Genomic DNA, 7,187 nt, shown 5'->3' with positions numbered 1-7,187 from the left:
AGTCCAAAAGCTGAAGAACTTGGAGTCTGATGTTCGAGGGCAGGAAGCATCCAGCATGGGAGAAAGATGAAGGCCGGAAGACTCAGCAAGTCAAGTCCTTCCACGTTCTGCCTGCTTTATTCTAGCTGCCCTGGCAGCTGATTAGACGGTGCCCACTCAGATTGAGGGTGCGTCTGCCTCTCCCAGTCCACTGATTCAAATGTTAATCTCCTTTGGCGACACCCTCACAGACACACCCAGGAACAATACTTTGCATCCTTCAGTCTAATGAAGTTGGCACTCGGTATTAACCATCACGGAGAGGTGGTTACTGTGGCATATTTCTGCAGTCCTTGTGGGTATAGGGTCAGTGGAGCAAGTCAAGTAGGTTGAATCTGGTTGCTTCTTAGGGAGGTGGTTACCAGGAGGCAGTTGTGTAAAGTACTTATCTGATTGACCACATTGAGGAGCCGAGAGGAGGTAGAGAACTGGAAACTGTGCTAAGGGTGACTAAGACCTGCTTCTGGTATAAAAATGTCCAACTTAACATTCAGTATGGATGCTGAGGCAACATAAAATTATAGGAATTCACTTCAGCTGTCATTAAGGTGTTGGTAGGGCTGTGGTCTTAGCTGAGGCTTGCTTAGGGAAGGATTCATTTCCAAGCTAATGTGGTTGCTGGTGGCATTCAGTTCCTTGCAGGCTGCCAGTCTGAGCGTTTCCATTTCTTGCTAGCTGTCAGCTGGAGGCCGTCTCAGCTTCTTGCCATTCAGCAGCTCACAAGCTGGCAGTTTGCTTCTTCAAAGCTAGGAAGAGTCTCCTAGCAAGGTGGGTTACAATCTTATGTAATGTAATCACATACTTTGTCACCTTTGCCACAATCTGTTGGTTAGAATATATAAATCCGTCCCATGCTTAAGAGGAGAGGAACACAAAGAGCATGAATATTAGGAGGTGGGGATAGTAGGAGCTGCCCTAGTGTCTGCCACAATATTCTGGGCCTTAAAACAATAAACCACATTCTTTTGAAATGTGCATGGTACATTAACCAGCATAGACCATGTGTGGGTCCATAGGACAAGTTTCAGAAATTTTCAAAAGATTGAAATCATATAGAGGATGTTCTTTGAGAACAATGGAATTCAACTGGAAACAAATAATATTAAGATCTAGAAAAACTACAAATATTTGGAATTTAATTAGCATACTTCTAAATAATCTATATGTCAAAGATGAAAATATTTTGAACTGAATGAAAATGAAAATAAAGAAATATCACAATTGTAGAATGCAGCTGAAGTTATATTCAGAGGGAAATTTATGTGTTTAAAATCCTTAACTTAGAAAAGGAGCAAGATATAAATGAATGTTTTGAGTTCTGACCTTAATAAATTAGGGAAAAAAGAGCAAATTAATTCTAAAATAAGTAGAGAGAAGAAATAATAAAAACAAGAGCCAAAATCAATAAAAGAGAAAATGGACAATGACAGAAAAAAAATTACTGTAATCAAAAGCTTGTTATTTGAAGATATCAATTAAAGTTTTAAATCTATCTAGAATGATCAAGAGTTAGAGAGAAGGCACTAATTACTGGTAATGAGAATGAAAACTGGGGCATTGCTATGGATCCTGTGGAAATGAAAAAAATAAAAGGAAAATATTTTGTACAATTTCATATCAATAAAGAAGTACACACAACTTAGATGAACTAGATAATAGTCTTGAAAGACACGGATTACAGAACTAGCCACAGAACAAATATAAAACTTTAATAGATGTTCATTATGGAAAGAAATTGAATTTGTTATTAAAAGAAATTGAATTTGTTGTTAATTAAAGGAACTGAATTTGTCCTTCCTGCAAAGAAAACTCCAGGCCCACATGGTATCACTGCATACAACTGTCAGACATTTAAGGAATAAATAATACAAATTCTACACAAACACATTAAGAAAATGGAGGGCATTTCCCTACTCATTTTATTAGACTAGTATTATCTTGATCCCCAAACAAGACACAGACATCACAAGAAAACTTAAAACCAATATCCCTCAACACAGATGCAGAAATGAAATTGAACATTATGTATCTATGTGTCACCAGGTAGGATTTTTCCTAGGAATACAAGGTTTGTTCAACATTAAAAAATGTATCAATGCAATTCATCGTATTCATACAGTAAAGTAGAAAAAACACATGGTCATTTTGCTTGGCATGGAATGTGCCTTTGACAAAATCTAACACCAGTCATGATAAAATCTCTCAGCAAACTAACATAAAATACAAAGGTAGTTTAATATCTGAAAATTAACTGATGTAATACACTATATTAATAGAATAAAAGAAGACAGTCACCTTTTTTTTCTTTTTTTTAAAATTATACTTTAAGTTCTAGGGTACATGTGCACAATGTGCAGGTTTGTTACATATGTACACATGTGCCATGTTGGTGTGCTGCACCCATCAACTTGTCATTTACATTAGGTGTATCTCCTAATGCTATCCCTTCCCCCTCCCCCTACCCCATGACAGGCCCCGGTGTGTGATGTTCCCCACCCTGTGTCCAAGTGTTCTCATTGTTCAATTCCCACCTATGAGTTCTCATATATGGTGTTTGGTTTTCTGTCCTTGTGATAGTTTGCTCAGAATGATGGTTTCCAGCTTCACCCATGTCCCTACAAAGGACGTGAATTCATCCTTTTTTATGGCTGCATAGTATTCCATGGTGTATATATGCCACATTTTCTTAATCCAGTCTATCATTGATGGACATTTGGGTTAGTTCCAAGTCTTTGCTATTGTGAATAGTGCCACAATAAACATACACGTGCATGCGTCTTTGTAGCAGCACGATTTATAATCCTTTGGGTATATACCCAGTAATGGGATATCTGGGTCAAATGGTATTTCTAGTTTTAGATCCTTGAGGAATTGCCACACTGAGAAGACAGTTATCTTAATAAAAGCAGAAAACACAACTGGCAAAATTCAACACCCATTCATAATAGAAACTCTCTGCAAACTAGGAATAGATGGAAATGTCCTAAACCTCATCAAGGGAATCTATGAAAAAACCCAGTAGCTAACCACCTACTTAATGCTGGCAGTTTGAAGGCTCTCTACTTAATCTCAGAAATAAGGCAAAGTTGCCTGCTTATATGTTCTATCCAACATTGTACTATGTATTTTAGCCATGTAGAACAGCAAAGAAAAAATATAACAGGTCAAAAAGGAAGAAGTAAAACTGTCTTTATTTGCAGACAACATCGTTTGTAGGTAGAAAACCCCAAGGAATCTACAGAAAAAGCTACTGGAAGAACTAATAAGTGTATTTAACACTGCCACAAAATGCAAAGTCAGTGTACCCAAAATCAGTTATATTTCTGTATCCTATCATTGAGCAATTGGATAATAAAACTAAAAAATGTGTTTACAATTGTGTAAATGTTAAATATTTAGAAATAAATGTACCAAAAGATTTGCAAGAAATGTACCCTGAAAACTATAAAACAGTGCTGAGAGAAATCGAAGACCACATAAATCAATGGATACATATGCTGTTTTAATTAGAAGACTCAATAGTGTTAGGGTGACATTTTTCTCCAAATTGATTAGATTTGGCACAATCCCAATAAAAATCTCAGCAAGTTTTTTCAGAGACATTGATAAGATGATTTCAATATTTATATGGAAAGTCAAGGCACATAGAATAGCCAGAACAATTCCGAGAAGGAACAAAATTGGAAGACTTACGTTACCTCATTTCAAGACCTGCTACACAGTTATAATAAGACAGAGTGGCAATGGCATGAGAATACATATATTGTTCAATGGAATGGGGAGTGTAGAAATACATGCACATGTGTGTGTATGTGAGAGCGAGAGAGAGAATATATACACATATATGTGATCAGTTCCTGTTTAACAAAAAATGCTGAGGTAATTCAAGGGAAAGGGTAGTCTTTCAGTACACAGTACTAGAACAACTGGTCTGTACAGAATGAAATGAATCTTGGCCCTTACCACACATCATACAGAAAATTAGGATGAGCTAAAATGATGAAACTTCTATAGGAACACACAGGAAAAAAAATCTTTGCTCTATTGGGTTACACAAAGTTTTCGTGAACAGTACCAAAAAGGATGGGCCATAAAAGAAAACTGCCTTGAAAGGAACTTCAACACAATTAAAACTTTTCTTCTTTAAGAAACACGGTTATGGAAAATGCAAGCCATAGATTGGGAAAAAGTATCTTCAGACATATATCTGGAAACAACCTGAAAGTCCATTGACAAGTGAATGGGTAATCTTATGTACCCCATAAACACATACACCTACTATGTACCCACGCAAATTAAAAACATTAAAAAAAAAAGAAATGTGGGCTCACACCTGTAATCTCAGCACTTTGGAAGGCCAAGGTGGGAGGATCACTTGAGCCCAGGAATTCGAGACCAGCCTGGTGATGAGACCCTGTCTCTACAAAAAAATTTTTAAAAGTTAGCCAGGTGTGGTGATGCATGCTTGTGTCCCAGCTACTCAGGAGGCTGAGGTGGGAGGATCACTTGAGCCCAGGAAGTTGAGGCTGCAGTGAGCCGTGTTCATGCCACCTCACTCCAGCCTGGGTGACAGAGAAAGACCCTGTCTCAAAAAAAAAAAAAAAAAAAAAAAAAGTGTAGTCTAGATCCTTCTGTAGTTTGTAAGTGTCATGACGGGGTGTCCATGCACATGTGTAAGATGTGCCACCCTTGAAGCTGGTTACAACATGGGCAGATTACCAATTTCACATGAAAAGAAAGAAAAGAAATGTATATACATACAGTGTTTATTCAACCTTTAAAAAGGAGATTCTGTAATATGTGACTATACAGATTAATCAGGATATTATGCTAACTGAAATGAGACAGTCAGAGAGAGACAGATACTTCATGTTTCCTTTTATATGAGATATCTAAAATAGTCAAATTCATAGAATCAAAGAGTGGAATGCTGGTTGCCGTGTTGGGGTGAGGGGTGAGTAGAAATGGAAGTTAATAATTAACAGGCATTAAACTTGAGTCAAGCAGGAAGAATAAGCTCTAGAGATCTGCTGTACAATGTTGTGCCTAAAGTTAACATTAATGTATGTGCAATTAAAAAGGTAAGAGGGTAGAGCTGCCGGGTGCAGTGGCTGACACCTGTAATCCCACCACTTTGGGAGGCTAAGGCAGGTGGATCACTTGAGCCTACAAATTTGAGACCGTCTCAGGCAACATGGTGAAAAACCCTGTTTCTACAAAGAAGCACAATTAGTCAGGCATGATGGTGTGCGCCTGTAGTCCCACTACTTGGGAGGCTGAGGTGGGAGGATTGCTTGAGCCCAAGAGGTGGAGGTTTCAAGTGAGCCGACTGCACCACTGCACTCCAACCTGGGCAACAGAACAAGACTCTGTCTCAAAAAATGAAATGAAATGAATGAATAAATACATAAATAAATAGGGTAGTGATCATGTTAAATATTCTTACCACAAGAGAAACAATGAAACAAAGATATCTGACAAAGGCTATTAACCCCCTATATATATGAAACCTCTTACAACTCAATATAATTAAAAGGCCAATTAAAAATGGGCAAAACTCGGCTGGGCACGGTGGCTTACACCTGTAATTCCAGCACTTTGGGAGGCCGAGGTGGGCGGATCACCTGAGGTTGGGAGTTCAAGACCAGCCTGACCAACATAGAGAAACGCCGTCTCTACTAAAAATACAGTAATTAACCAGGCGTGGTGATGCATTCCTGTAATCCCAGCTACTAGGGAGGCTGAGGCAAAAGAATCACTTGAACCCGGGAGGCGGAGGTTGCGGTGAGCCGAGATTGCGCCATTGCATTCCAGCCTAGGCAACAAGAGTGAAACTCCATCTCAAAAAAAAAAGAAAAGAAAAAAAGGCAAAACTCTTGAACAGACAGTGTCTGTGTATTGTTGAAGTGTATTTGTCTAGCTGGATGGTGAGATTAGGGATAGATATATAATTACATTTACATTTTGTATTTTTATATTTAATAGTATTTAGTTAGTTGTAAAAAACCGTGGATAAGATTGGAAAGGGAAAATGTAGAGAGAACAGAGGGGTGGGGCAATACTTAGGGAATATCAGTATTTAACTGGCAGATAGTAGAAGAGGAGCCTAAGTAAGCCACTGAAGGAACAGTTCGAGTGGTGTGAGGAGCACTGGAAGAGATGTGTCATAGAAGCGAAATGAGATGAGTGTTTCAAAGAGAAAATGGTCAGTAGTATCTAAAAACATAAAGAGGGCCAAAAAAAGAAGTATCTGGAAAATGTTGATTGCTTTAACAAGATTGGTGACTTTACAAGAGCCTTTTCAGAGGAATGGATCTCAAGGGAAGAGACAGAAATCAGACTGTAGGGTTTTGAAGCATAACAGGAATTAAGGAAATGAAGTAAAGGCGGTGGTATGCTATAGTGGTTAGGAGTATAGGCTGGGAGGCCGAGGCAGGCGGATCACGAGGTCGAGAAATCGAGACCATCCCGGCTAACATGGTGAAACCTCATCTCTACTTAAAATACAAAACATTAGCCAGGCGTGGTGGTAGGCGCCAGTAGTCCCAGCTACTCGAGAGGCTGAGGCAGGAGAATTGCTTGAACCCAGGAGAAGGAGGTTGCAGTGAGCCGAGATCGTGCCACTGCACTCCAACCTGGCGACAGAGCAAGAGAGTATAAGCCGGGCATGTTGGCTCATGCCTGTAATCCCAGCACTTTGTGAGGCTGAGACGGGTAGACCACCTGAGGTCAAGAGTTTGAGACCAGCCTGGCCAACATGGCAAAACTGTGTCTCTACTAAAAATACAAAAATTAGCTGGGTGCAGTGGCGCGTGCCTGTAATCGCAGCTACTTGAGAGGCTGTGGCAGGAGAATAGCTTGAACCCAGGAGGCAGAAGCTGCAGTGAGCCAAGATCATGCCATTGCACTCCAGCCTGGCTTACAGAGTGATGCTTCATCTCAAACAAACAAAAAAGAGTATGGCCTCTGGAGCCAGGTGCTGGAGTTTCATTCCTGTTTGTCCACTTTCTAGCTATGTGATCTGTGTGAAATAAAGAAAGGAATAGTACCTACCTCACAGGTGGTTATAGAAATTCAAAGAATTAATATACGGGCTGGGCACTGTGGCTCACGTCTGTAATCCCAGCACTTTGGGAGGCCAAGGCAGG

The 7,187-nt window shown here is 39.5% G+C and overlaps 1 protein-coding gene across 1 annotated transcript in view; it reads left to right on the top strand.

Annotated features, from left to right (window-relative positions):
- LOC105544216 (E3 ubiquitin-protein ligase NEDD4-like) overlaps positions 1-7,187 on the top strand; it is an 88,134-nt gene that overhangs the window by 44,110 nt on the left and 36,837 nt on the right. The gene's annotated exons all lie outside the window — the stretch shown is intronic.

This window comes from Mandrillus leucophaeus, unplaced genomic scaffold (genome assembly GCF_000951045.1).
Source record: "Mandrillus leucophaeus isolate KB7577 unplaced genomic scaffold, Mleu.le_1.0 Scaffold108, whole genome shotgun sequence".
NCBI classification, from domain to species: Eukaryota; Metazoa; Chordata; class Mammalia; order Primates; family Cercopithecidae; genus Mandrillus; species Mandrillus leucophaeus.
Note: the sequence above shows the minus strand (reverse complement) of the source record. Positions and strands in the feature narration are given on the sequence as shown.